Source organism: Archocentrus centrarchus, unplaced genomic scaffold, assembly GCF_007364275.1.
Source record: "Archocentrus centrarchus isolate MPI-CPG fArcCen1 unplaced genomic scaffold, fArcCen1 scaffold_42_ctg1, whole genome shotgun sequence".
Lineage (NCBI taxonomy): Eukaryota > Metazoa > Chordata > Actinopteri > Cichliformes > Cichlidae > Archocentrus > Archocentrus centrarchus.
Genome location: NW_022060268.1, coordinates 2,165,521 through 2,178,228, shown reverse-complemented (window position 1 = coordinate 2,178,228; position 12,708 = coordinate 2,165,521). Strand labels below are relative to the sequence as shown.

Genomic DNA, 12,708 nt, shown 5'->3' with positions numbered 1-12,708 from the left:
TCAATTCCTTGATCCTCCAGGAAGTGCCTGCATGCTCTCACCACGTTGTCGTGCACCAGGAGGAACCAGGACCCCCTGCAGCAGCACAGGCTCTGACAGTGGGCCCGAGGACTTCACCCTGAGTCCTGATGCAGTCAGGGTGCTGTTGATTAGCCTGTGTCCAGAGTGAACCTGCTCACAGCACAAGTGGTGGAGCTGCCAAATCTGGTATTATAAGGCAGTGAGCACAGCGCCCTCTAGAGGATGTTGGGCCCTCTGGCCATTGTTTGGTCAGAGACATTGACACTAGTGGCCTGCTGGAGGTCCTTTTGGCAGGGCTCTATCAGTGCACATCCCCTTTGAATAGAACAGAATGCCTTCATTATTATACAGACTGTACAATGAGATTGGAGGACATCTCCTCCTCACAGACGACCTTCTGTGGTCCTGTCCAGCTCTACAGCTTCATGCTGTATCCTGTGTACAAAGTAATACTTAAAATCTTAAGCAGTATATTTCCTTGGCATTAAAACAAATTCAAAACAGATTATGGATATTTTGACAAATAATAGCAAACAAAAACTTCCTGATGAATTTTTCTTGTTAAAATGCTGAAAGAGTACTTTTTTAAAAAAGTGTGTCGTGGTCTCCCAATCTTCCTGTGGCCGAAACGAAAGCAGCACAAACGCTAGTTTTAACGGCACAAACCAGCACAAACGAAGCACTAACTGCTCAGTCTATTTGCTGGAATTTTTCACGTGGGTGGGGTGTCAGCTTCACTCAGCTCCCTGCTGGTCCATCTAACAAAGAGAAAGCTTTCAGATCCACGACTTCCTGTTCATGCAGCTTTGAGTGCTCAGACAGAGTAGAAGACAGAGTAGAAAAGCACTACATACGAACTAGTGCATTTACCATTTATCACAGAGCCCCTAGCATGATGCAGTGAAGAGGATAACAGCTCATTTCCTGCTCTTTGTGTTATATCATGTGATGCAAATGGATGATTCCCACTCAGAGGAAGCTGTAACCAGTTTAAAGCATGCTCTTCCTTGTAGCACTGACCTCTGACCTTCAGCTCCACCCTGTTCAGAATGTAGACGGTGCAGATGGAGGTCCCTCCATGTGTGGGGTATTTCAGGGTCAAACTGAGGTCTTGGCTCCTCTCGGTTCGGCCTCTGTAATACCTGGGTTGTTCTTCGGGTCGGTCCGAGCCGTTCTGATACACGTGGACTTTTCTGGAACTCCACTTTAGCATCTTTAGGCAGGTGACCTGTGATTTTGCAAGGTAGGTAAACTGTCTCCACCCCTGACTCCACCTCCATCCTGCTAACTGAGAGGACCACAGAGCACAGCATGAGCTGTACAGACAGCAGAAGCTCTGAGCACATTAGTGCTAAAACATGTTTGACTGGTTTGATAGTAACTGTCAGAAGCAGCATCTTCATCTCTGGCTCATCAATGAACCTTTTCATCACCCTCTTAGAATAATGGCCTGACTCATTTTTCAATGAAAATCTAAGGTTTGCCCAAATCAATATTTGGTTAAGTTTCGTGTTTTCTAAAAAAAAAAGGACTTTTATTTTAGGAGGATGATGGTTAGAAACCCTGACTTCACCTAACTGAAAACTCACAAACTGGTTCTGCTTGTTACCTCCTGCCTACCTGTCCCTAACTGCGTAGCTTAGCTAGGAGGAAATAATGTAGTGAAGCTCATTATGAAGCACTTTAATCTATTATTAGACTCAACTGGCTTCTCTCCAAATCTAATGAGTCGACTCACTGGGACTCTGGATCTTGTCCTGACACATAGACACTGAACATTTAGCAGTTCTTCCTGAAAACCTGCTTTTAAGTGTTTCTTAATAACGTTCAGATTTACCTTATTGGACTGCACAGCACTGAGGAATAAATGAACTGCAGTAGATGTATATCTGAAAGATGCTCCATCTCCTTCAATCCCCAAATGACTCAGAGTCCTGGTGCTGGGCCTTTGTGTTGTTTCTCTTCTCATTGCATTTCTACTGTGTTCTGAGTTTGTTAGAGTTTTGCTTATCTGGATTCATCCCTGTGTGTGTGTGGGTGTGTGTGTGTGTGTGTGTTCATTGTTCATTCCCTGTCCTTGTGTCCTGGTTCGTTTGGTTACTTCCTGTTTTATTTTGGTAAGTTTTGGGTTTAGTTCTGCTTCCTGTGTTTCCCTCCCAGCTGTTTCCATCACCTGCTCTGTCTGTACTGTCTCAGTGTTTCCTTGTGGTGATGTCATTGGTTTTCCTCCTGCTGTGTGCCTCTCTGTCTGGGTCTTGTTATCAAGTGTGTTTTCTGGCCTTGTAGAGTCTGGTGTTGGAGTTCACACACTCCCCCTCCAGTCCTGATTTTGGGGTCCTCAACCTGACCTCTACACCTGACCTCCACCTCCACCTGCACTCTATGTTGTAGTGTTGAGTTTTTCTTAAGTGTTATTCTTAAGTAATACAGACACAACATACCTTTGATGAGTAATCTCCTTCAATATAATACAAGAGTCACAATGACACCAAGTGCAACAGCCAGGAGAGCCAGAAGACACAGGCCTCACCTGGAAAAGTGTACGGCTCTGTTAGAAAGCAACAACACGAGGGTTAGAGCCACTGTAACAATACAATCTACTGTATAAATATGGAGCTTGTTATTTACAGCTCTTTTCAGTATTTCTTTAGGTTTAGGGTGTTGTTGACGCTCCAGAAAATTAGCAGGACGTTTTGTTCCAGTGCAAACACAGATATCACCTTCTAAAACAGTCACTCTTTGCTCTGGTTGATCAGGCCCGTTCTGGTCAGGTCAGCTCACCCAAACAAGCTGTCTTACCCACCCAAACTAGAGCAAAGTGGCCCCACAGAAACCATCAGCACTATTCCCAAAGTCTGATCCTATGAGCAGCCTGCAGCCGGCCTCCAGAGACTCTGCACCTGTATGCTGTTCACTCTCTGTAATCACAGCTACTAGTATGCACAGTGAGGTGTCTAAATCACCAAGGAGCTCAAAGGCACTCTCTTTATTCCAAAAATCTAAATGCCTTTATTTTCATCACACCTTTAACCTAAAAGACTCAAACCAGTTGTCATGGTCCTGGGCCGGTGGCCCAGTGTTTTGGTTTCTAATTGTGAAGTTCTGTTCGATTTCTAGTTTTGGTTATAGTTTAGTATTTGAATCTTAGTTTCTTTGTTTTCTGTTTTGGTTTTTCATGTTCTGGTTTTCCCTGTACTCCCGTGTGTGTGTAAGTCATGACCCTCTTGTATTTAGGTTCCCTTTGGTTTAGTTCTGTGTTTCTTAGTGTCTCTCCTTTGTCCCAGGTCTGGTTTAGTTGGTCATGTTCACTCCTTTTGTCAGTCTGTTAAGTCAGCATGTTTTTGGTTAGGTCAGTTCCTGTTTTATTTTGACAGTCTTGTGTTCCTTGTGCTTTGTGTTTAGTTTTGCTTCCCCTTTGTCATTAGTCTCATTTGGTTCACCTGTCATCCCCTGTTGTTTCCACTTGCCCTAATTCCCTTGTGTGTATTTAAGCCCTGAGTCTTCCTTTGTTCATCGTTGCGTCGTCGTCATTGTTTCCCCCTAGTATTCCCCTCCTAGCTGTGTGTCTTGGTTTTTGGTTTCTCCCAGGCTTCTAGTTTGTTCCTGCCCTGGTGGAGATTTAGAGTTTTGTATTTTTTGTATTTTTGAAATAAAGTTGTTTTTAGTTTACATCTGCGTCAGTCCTGCACTTGGGTCCTTTCCCTCCGCACACAGCCCCTCATCGTGACACCAGTTTCAGCACAGAGGCCTTCAGGTGGAAGTTAAACAGATTACATGAAAACTGGATCTGTTTCAAGTGTGTCCCACAAACAGGAACCACCACGTACGGTGTCCCACCAATGGCAAAGAACCAGCTGGTGTCAGAGTGCACTTTTCCATCAGTGCTGCTCCACCAATAGGAATCTTCAAGGAAGATGTCAGCAAAAGCCCACAGTGGAGGCTTTTGCTGACACCCACTGGAGTCATTTTGGACCAGGATATGTCCTTCAATGCACATATTAAACAAATAAGTAGGACTGATGTTTTACATTTGTGCAATATTTCTAAAATTAGAAACATCCTTTCTCAGAGTGATGCTGAAAAGCTCATTCCTGCATTTATTACTTCTAGGCTGGACTATTGTAATTCATTATTATCAGGCTGTCCTAAAAGCTCCCTGAAAAGCCTTCAGCTGATCCAAAATGCTGCAGCTAGAGTACTGACAGGGACTAGAAAGTAGTGTTGTAGTACTCGAGATCGGTCTTGGTCTCGAGACCGGTCTCGAGACCGCTTTTTGATGGTCTCGGTCTTGTCATGGACTCGACCGCATTTGGTCTCGGTCTTGTCATGGACTCGGACCTTGCGGACTCGGGATTTTATTTCAAGACCAGTCAAGACCACAGCTGTGGAAATATCACTAAATTGCCAGAATACTGTCCAATTTATTTGTTAACATCTTTGCTTTTATTGGATACAAACGTACTGATTCAAATCCCACAAATATTGCGCTCCTCTGCCTCTCAAAGGAGCGCACCTCACAGACTCCGCCCCGGCTAGGTCGCTGCTATTATCGCTGCTTACGCCTGTATCATTTCACCGCAGTTTGCAATCTACCACAGAGCACGGACAGTTTCATTCACAGTGTGTACGTTTGATCTCACTATGGTCACGCGTGTGCTGCATAAATCGAAATAACCGCATGAACACGAAGAGAAGTAAGAGGGAAAATGAAGATCAAAGGAAAATTTCAGGCTTCCGATTCAACAAAAAAATCCCAGCATGAAAGGTAAATACCAACCTTCATGTATTTTGATACACAAACTAAAAATTTAATGCAAGTTTTAGGGCTGCAACGATTCTTGGAATAACGCAATTCGATTATTAAAAATCCTCGACACAAATTTGTTGCTTTGATGTTTGGTTTCAGCTCTGCAGCTCAGGTGTCTCCGTGTAAGCGGAGCATTTCCAAAAAAAACCAAAAACGACCCTTTAACGCGAGTGGATCGCTGAGATGTTTTTTCACGCCCCCACTTCTCTGTGCTGTGAGTGCGCATGTTTGAATGTGCGCACGTGTTGTGCAGAGGATGTCAGCTGTTATTTTTTTCTTTACGTCAGCTGTAGCCACCAGAACTGATCTATAACCACAGTGTACTGGGGAAAGGGGGGCTGCCATTAGCACTAGCAATCGTTCGGTGCCCCCTCCACCCCCTTCAGTACAGAGGGGATCCGTCAAAATGTTTTTATCAACCACCTGATCAGCAACATGAAGAACAGAGAACTTTGTAGCTGCTCCATCCACCCTGTTTGTTTCACACAGAGAAACATCTGCAGTACGGAAGTTAAAATATGCTGATGAATTGTTAAAATGAAAAATTATTTCTTATCCAATTACTTGATTAATTGACGGAGTAATCAATTAAATACTTGATTACTAAAATAATTGATAGTTGCAGCCCTACTTGTATTCAGAAAGCCATAGTCAAACATTAGTTTTCAGCACCAGTAGAGCTATGAGAGGCCTTCAAGAATAAAATACTACAGTTCCCAGCAAGATGATGTCACTTCCTATTGTTGCATTAAAAACGTGATAGTTTATGCTCACAATATGGTGGCTGATATTCAAATGTAGGAAATGCTATTAGCAGCTGAGGAATCTGGATTATGTTTTTGTTGTGTATTTTTTTATGTGATTTCTGCAAACACAGTGGAAGGAAACGGCACTCTGGGACACATTAAATGCTTGATGTATAAATGTAACTTTTCTGGATTATATGCAAAAATGATCATTCTATCGATCTGATAAGGCCTGATTTAGAGTTCTGCATTGATCCTTTGTGTATAACTGAAAATCCTCTCTGAAGCAAACCTGACATGCACCTCGAGAAATGTAACTACACGTCCAAAAAAACTGATTACTCCTTTCTGGTTATGTCTTAGGCCCCATCACTCAATTAACAAGTGGGAGCGGCATTTAGTGGTTAGTATTAGCTTACTAATTAGCATTAGCATTAGTGCTGGGGTGAGAAATATTTCTTGCTAGAACCCGGAAGTTACCATGGCCACCACCAATGGTAACAGCAGAGAAGTAAGTAAGTTGTTTCTCCGCCATCAGTACATTGAGCTAGTGGTGGGCAGATTGATCCTAATATCGATAATATGGATGCCAACGTTGTATTGGTATTGATCAATATCAGTCTAATGAGATCGATACTTTGGCTTCAGTTTCTCTCCTGTATGCAGTGCTGAGGTTTCATCAAAGATGCGAGCTGACTGTCTAAGTGTCGCTCCTGTCACAGCACAGAGCACTTTGCTCCTCCCCTCCCCACAGTGTTTTGTTATACTGTCATGTGATGCATAACATATTTTATTTGGGAAAAAAAAGGATTTTGCTATGAAACATTTAAATCAAATTTAAATTTAAATTTGTAGAAAATTAGTGAATGAAGGAACATTTTTTATTAAATTTTTTTATTATACTTTCTGAAAAATCTACCTGGAAAAAAGTTTGCATTTGTTCTTGAGTGATGATTTTGTACACTTAATTTATGAAAAAAAATTCCAGACATCAATGTATGGGGAAAATTGTTTTGTTCTATTGTTTCAGAACAATAACTTTTATTTTGATAAAGTATTTTCTACTTACATATAAACTTTGCCCAATTCTATCCTGGGTTTTAACTAATTAATGATCCAAAGGAAAAAAATCTCAAACCAGTTAAACTTCATGGAAATTCTTCATAATTATTAAAAAGTATTGGTATCAGTATCGGTGATAATGGCCCTGTGTTTACTTTACATAGGATCGATACCAAATTATGAAGTGTTGCACACAACTACATTGAGCAGCATACACCAGGAGTGATTGACAGTGCTAAGACCCTCCTCCTGGCTCTGACTGGTTGTTTTTGACTGGGAGCGGTTCAGGGAGGAGGTGGAGGAGCTCCATTTTTTTTCGCAGATTATCGGTCTCATACTGTCTGACATGGTGACAGTTTTAACAAATATGTAAAAACCAGATATTTTATAAAAGTTACATCCTGCAGCTTTAATCTGTATAAGATTAAAGGCTTTAGTTCTTACTGTTGATGAGTGTTTGCCATTTTTTCAGTTTTACACATTTAGCTATGTGGTTTTGAAAAAGCACCCATTTTTACAAAGGTTGTTGGTTTAAAAACAACACAACTTTATGTATTGTTTATGAAAGGCAGAGAAAAGTTAAGACTATTGTGATGAACTATGAATAATTGTTTTACATTCTGTGATAAATGATGGAAGTCACCCAGGAGTATTAAATAAAGATGGTTATATTTATTTGAGCTGTGAGTGTTTAATATCAGGATGATTTTATGGGAATGCGGATCTTTCAGATCAATTTGAGAAGTGATTTTGATCATGTTTCACATTTTATTGTGTCATGTAGTGTCAGGCACTGGTCTTGGTCTTGTCTCGGTCTCGCCCCCCCTCGGTCTTGGTCTCGACTGGTCTCGGACCCTAAAAGACTTGGTCTTGTCTCGGTCTCGATACCCTCTGGTCTTGGTCTTGTCTCGGTCTCGGGTTAGGTGGTCTTGACTACAACACTACTAGAAAGAGAGAGCAGAGCTTAAAGACCTCAGTGGACCAGTGTTTTCTTTTTGTTCACCTTTTTTATACCTGACTCTATATTTAATCATTATTAATCTCTGGCTCTGGTCCACAGCGTGTCTTTTGTCCCGTCTCCTGCATAAATCAGATTGAATTGAAAGGCCGAGGTGGATTCAAATGCAGGTGCTTCCTGCTGTGAGGCAGCAGTAGAGATCACTGCTAAACCATGCTGCCATCTCTCTTTCACTGAAAGCCAAATGATTCACTGCAGAGACGAAGGAAATGTTTTAGATTCACTAATGTGCTGCTGGCTTTCTCACCTGTAGTGAGAGTCTCACCTGTCAAATGGAAGGACAAACTAATTGTGGTAAAAAAAAATGAATATAATTAAGTGTTGGACCTTTGACCTGCAGCTGAACATCTGTCAGGCTCGGCTCTTCTCCAAACTCTCTGACGGTGCAGGTGTAGGTGGCGCTGTCAGAGAGGCGGGGTTTCCTCAGAGTCAGGCTGAAGTCTCCGGTCTGCAGAGCGTCGGTCTTCACGGATGTTCGGCTTCTGTAACGTCTGTGCTGATCGCTCAGTTCATCACCTGCTCGGCCACGCTGATGTATGATCGGAGGATCGAGGTCGTAGCGGCTCCACACCAGCGTGGGGCTCCGAGGTGCAGAAGAATCCTGGCATGGAAGTGGGACAGACTCCACCCCCTCAAACACCTCCAGACCCGAGGCGTGCTTTTGGCATTGCCCGGACCCCCAAGAGTCCGTGCCTGCAGGTAAGAGGGCACCACCATACGCAGCAGAAGTTGGTTTGTACCGTAAGTCACGTGGCCTTAATAGTGGAAGTGGGTCTCTTTCATGTGCTTGTAGACGCTGCATTGATATGCTAGGATATGTCAGCGCATATGTCTATGGATTTACTGAGCTGGCCCCAGAGAACACCTCCTAACCATCGGCATTATGGGTAGTGTAGTAGGACACACTCACCTGTCATGAAATACTGACAAAAATGAATTAAGTGACCTCCAGAAACCACAAGAAGAACCAGAAGAACCAGGAGAGCTATGTTCCAGGATGGAAATGGTTCTGTGGAGATGCACAAAAACCAACAACATGACCTCTGAACTAAATCTACAGCACTGACCTCTGACCTCAAATGTATTACCCTTGTCTTTGACCTGTAGCACTATTTTCTGTCTCAGGATGTCTTTGCCCCTGTAGATGGTGCAGATGTGTCTCTCTGTGTGGGCTGTTTCAGGGTCAGACTGAGGTCTCCAGTTCTCAGCAGGTCTTGATTTGTCTTTGTGCGGCTGCAGGTCGTCCTGTTTCTTAAGGTGGTCACTTCTGTTTGAATACACAGGGACCAGCATGAGTTCTGGGTCAGAGCGAGTCCACTCCGCTGTGGTGTCTTCAGGCAGATCAGGGTTTGTTTTGCAGGGCAGGATAACAGATGCTGAGCCTTCCTCCACCTTCACCTGCCATATGCCATTTGTCCGTCAGTCACGCCTCAGATTCAAGAGGTTTTTGTTTTGTCGTGGAAAACAGGACCAGCTCTTTATCCTCTCGAGGATATTTGAGTCGTAGTTTGCCCAACCAGTCTACATGTGTTTTGTGGACTTGGAGAAGGCATTCGACTGCGTCCATCAGGTTATTCTCTGGGTTGTGGTACGAGAGTATGAGGTGTCTGAGCCATTGTTGTGGACCACTCCTTCCCTTTACAATTGCAGTGGTGTTGGACTTCACCAGAGCTGCCCTTTGTCACCGATCCTGTTTAATCATTTAAATTATAATAAATTAAAATACATTTTTTATGGACAGAATTTTTTAGGCATAGCCAAGTGGTGGAATGCTTCCGCCTTGGCAGCCCCAGAATCTCATCTCTGCTTTTTGTTGGCCTTATCAGGTGGTTGCCTCCAGCTCGCAGTGGAACGGTTTGCAGTCGAGTGTGAAGCTTTCTTGGCCGGCCTGGGAACATCTTGGAATCCCCCAGATCGGCTGAAGGAGGTGGCCTGGGAGAGTGAGGCCTGGCAGAGTGAGGCCTGGGAGAGTGAGGCCTGGGAGAGTGAGGCCTGAGAGAGAGTGAGGCCTGAGAGAGTGTGGCCTGAGAGAGTGAGGCCTGGGAGAGTGAGGCCTGAGAGAGAGTGAGGCCTGAGAGAGAGTGAGGTCTGGCAGAGTGAGGCCTGGCAGAGTGAGGCCTGGGAGAGTGAGGCCTGGGAGAGTGAGGCCTGCGAGAGAGTGAGGCCTGTGAGAGTGAGGCCTGTGAGAGTGAGGCCTGGGAGAGTGAGGCCTGAGAGAGAGTGAGGCCTGAGAGAGTGAGGCCTGGGAGAGTGAGGCCTGAGAGAGAGTGAGGCCTGGGAGAGTGAGGCCTGAGAGAGTGAGGCCTGAGAGAGTGAGGCCTGAGAGAGTGTGGCCTGAGAGAGTGAGGCCTGAGAGAGTGAGGCCTGAGAGAGTGAGGCCTGGGAGAGTGAGGCCTGGGAGAGTGAGGCCTGGGAGAGTGAGGCCTGGGAGAGTGAGGCCTGAGAGAGTGTGGCCTGAGAGAGTGAGGCCTGGGAGAGTGAGGCCTGGGCTTCTCTGCTTAGGCTGCTACCCCCGCGGCCCAGATATGATAATATTCTCTGGATCTTTTTGTCTGAATGGTAACTAAACTGGAATTTATGAAACATTGCTATGTTACAAACTACTGAGATATAATGAATGTTTTGTGGTCAGATCATTTAAATCTGTGGTTGGTATAAAAACACAGCTCTATAAAAATACCCTGACAATTTCATGTTAATGCTGACCAAAAATCAAAAGTGAACCAGCAGCTGTAAATGTTTTCACAGAAACGAGTGTGTTATATTTGGAGCAGACAGGGATAACATAGCAGTGTTATCTTCATCTGTCTGTGGACAGCCAGCTAGTTAGCTGGTTAGCTTGTCCAGCAGCAGGAAAGCTTGTTAGCTCATAAATGTGTCAGTGTTTATTTGCATAGTTTGTGTCTGTGATCAGCTGTTTGTGATAATCTTTGATAATAAAACCTGAAAACTTCAATTCTTCACACTAGAAAAATATTGTGTCAAAACAATTTAGGAAATGTTTCCTTAAGTTTGACAGTTTATTGCTGACCTTTGACCTGCAGCTGTCTGTCTCCCAGTCTCCGTTCTCGTCTTCCATCACTGATGGAGCAGGTGTAGCTGCCGCTGTCAGTCAGTTGTGGGTTCCTCAGAGTGAGGCTGAAGTCTCCAGAGCATCAGACCTCACTGATGTGCGTCCGCTGTAACGCTGGTTTTGTCCTCTAACATCATCTCCTCCTGGACAGATTTGGGATCCAGATCACTGCGAGTCCACGTCACTGCGGGCTCCTCGGGTGGAAACCCTGAGTACTGACGGGGCAGCGGGACAGACTCCGCCCCCTCATTCACCTCCACCAGCACAGCCGGGGCATGCTGGGAAACTGTGAGGACACACAAACAGAAACACAAATGAACTGCATGCTGTGGGTTTGAGTACACATTTGTCTGCAGGAAGCAGAGAGCAGGTTTACAGTCAGTCACTCAAATACAAACTAGATTTAATCAGAAACACTGAAGTCAAAGAAATGTTCATATTTAATGTGTACAAGTTTAAACTGAGTGAAAGGCTGAACTCTGAGTCCTCTGCAGGATCCAACCCACCAAATTAGAACATGTGTTACTGAATTTACAGTAAATCTGAGGATTCTTCTTGGTCTTTCTTTCCTTTCAGTTTTGAAGTGCCACCTGAAGTTTTAGAGGGCAGTCTGCCCCGACGAGCTGTACTGAAATCTAATGGTCACACTGAACTGTACCATCACAAATCATCCTCTACATCAGGGGTATTCAAAGAAAAGTTAAAGAGGTCAAAATGTCATGAGGCCAAGGTCCAACTATTTAGTGTGATATCTATGTATCTATTACACACACACACACACACACACACAGATATATATATATATATATACATATATACATACATATGTATATACGTAAAAGCACCACCGCTGCTTTTAAATACTCAGGTCAGCTAAAGTTACTAGTAGTAAAATAACAGGTCACTGTTCTGCAACCGTGTGCTGTAGTTACAATATAACAGATCATATCAATAAAAATAAAACAAATACAAAAGCCTGTGTGTGTGTCTGTGTGTCTGTGTGTGTGTGTGTGTGTGTGTGTGTGGATTTGGATGGGTGTGTGTGTGTGTGTGTGTGTGTGTGTGTGTGTGTGTGGGGGGGGGGGGGGGGGGGTCCTAAAAATGTGTCTACATGCACCTCAGAAAGTATATAGCTGCGCTCCTGCATCTGGCTGCCTGGATGACTGAGACTCTTCATTAAACCAAGCCTCCAAAAAGCAAACTCATGCATAAGGAAATGAATAAGCTAAAGAAATGGATCATTGTGTGATGGCCCAAACTCTGCCTCATGGACGAGCTCCTGGATTTGAATTCTTATCCATGACTGCTTTGGTGGAGCAAACTCCTCGTGGCTGGAGCTAATCTGAGCAGGAAGTGTGTTGTGTCATCCCTCCGGGCTCCCTCCTTCTCTCTCTCTACCTCCCTGACTTCCTTCCTCTTCAAATCCTCCTCCATCATCTCGTCACTACTCTTCCTCTGTGCCTCGCCTCGTCTGGGAGTCGCTGCGGTCCCCTTTCCTGCGCTCTCTGCCTGATCAGATAGCTCCCCTGCTGCTTCTGCCTCTGTCTCCTCCTCATCCTGGCCATGTGGATTGCTCTGTGTGGCCAGGATGAGGAGGAGACATGATCTTTCTGTCTGTAGCGTGATGGACTGCAGAGCAGCCAAAACATCGACTTTCATCGGGCTGCTCACGACTTCTGGTGAGCAGTTGATCAAGTGTATTTGATTATCAGATCCTGTTTTTTACTATCGCCAAGACCAAACTCTCAAAGGGGACTCCACGGCGCCCCCCGGAAATTTCATTTTTCGGCCTTCTATGGGAGAGGCCACGGTCAGCTTTGTCCTACAACCCCGAAATTCACGTCACACAGAGATCATGTCCAGCCAAGCAAAAAATCCTCTTGGAGCACCCCCACACAACAAACAGGAAGTCAGCCATCTTGGCCTGAACTTTGCCCTCTGCGAAATCATCCATTATGCACACCTTGTATTTGAAACATCT

At 44.4% G+C, this 12,708-nt stretch overlaps 1 pseudogene; it reads right to left on the bottom strand.

The window, feature by feature from the left end:
• Positions 1–12,386, bottom strand: LOC115777046 (uncharacterized; annotated as a pseudogene).
• Positions 12,387–12,708: the final 322 nt, after the last annotated feature.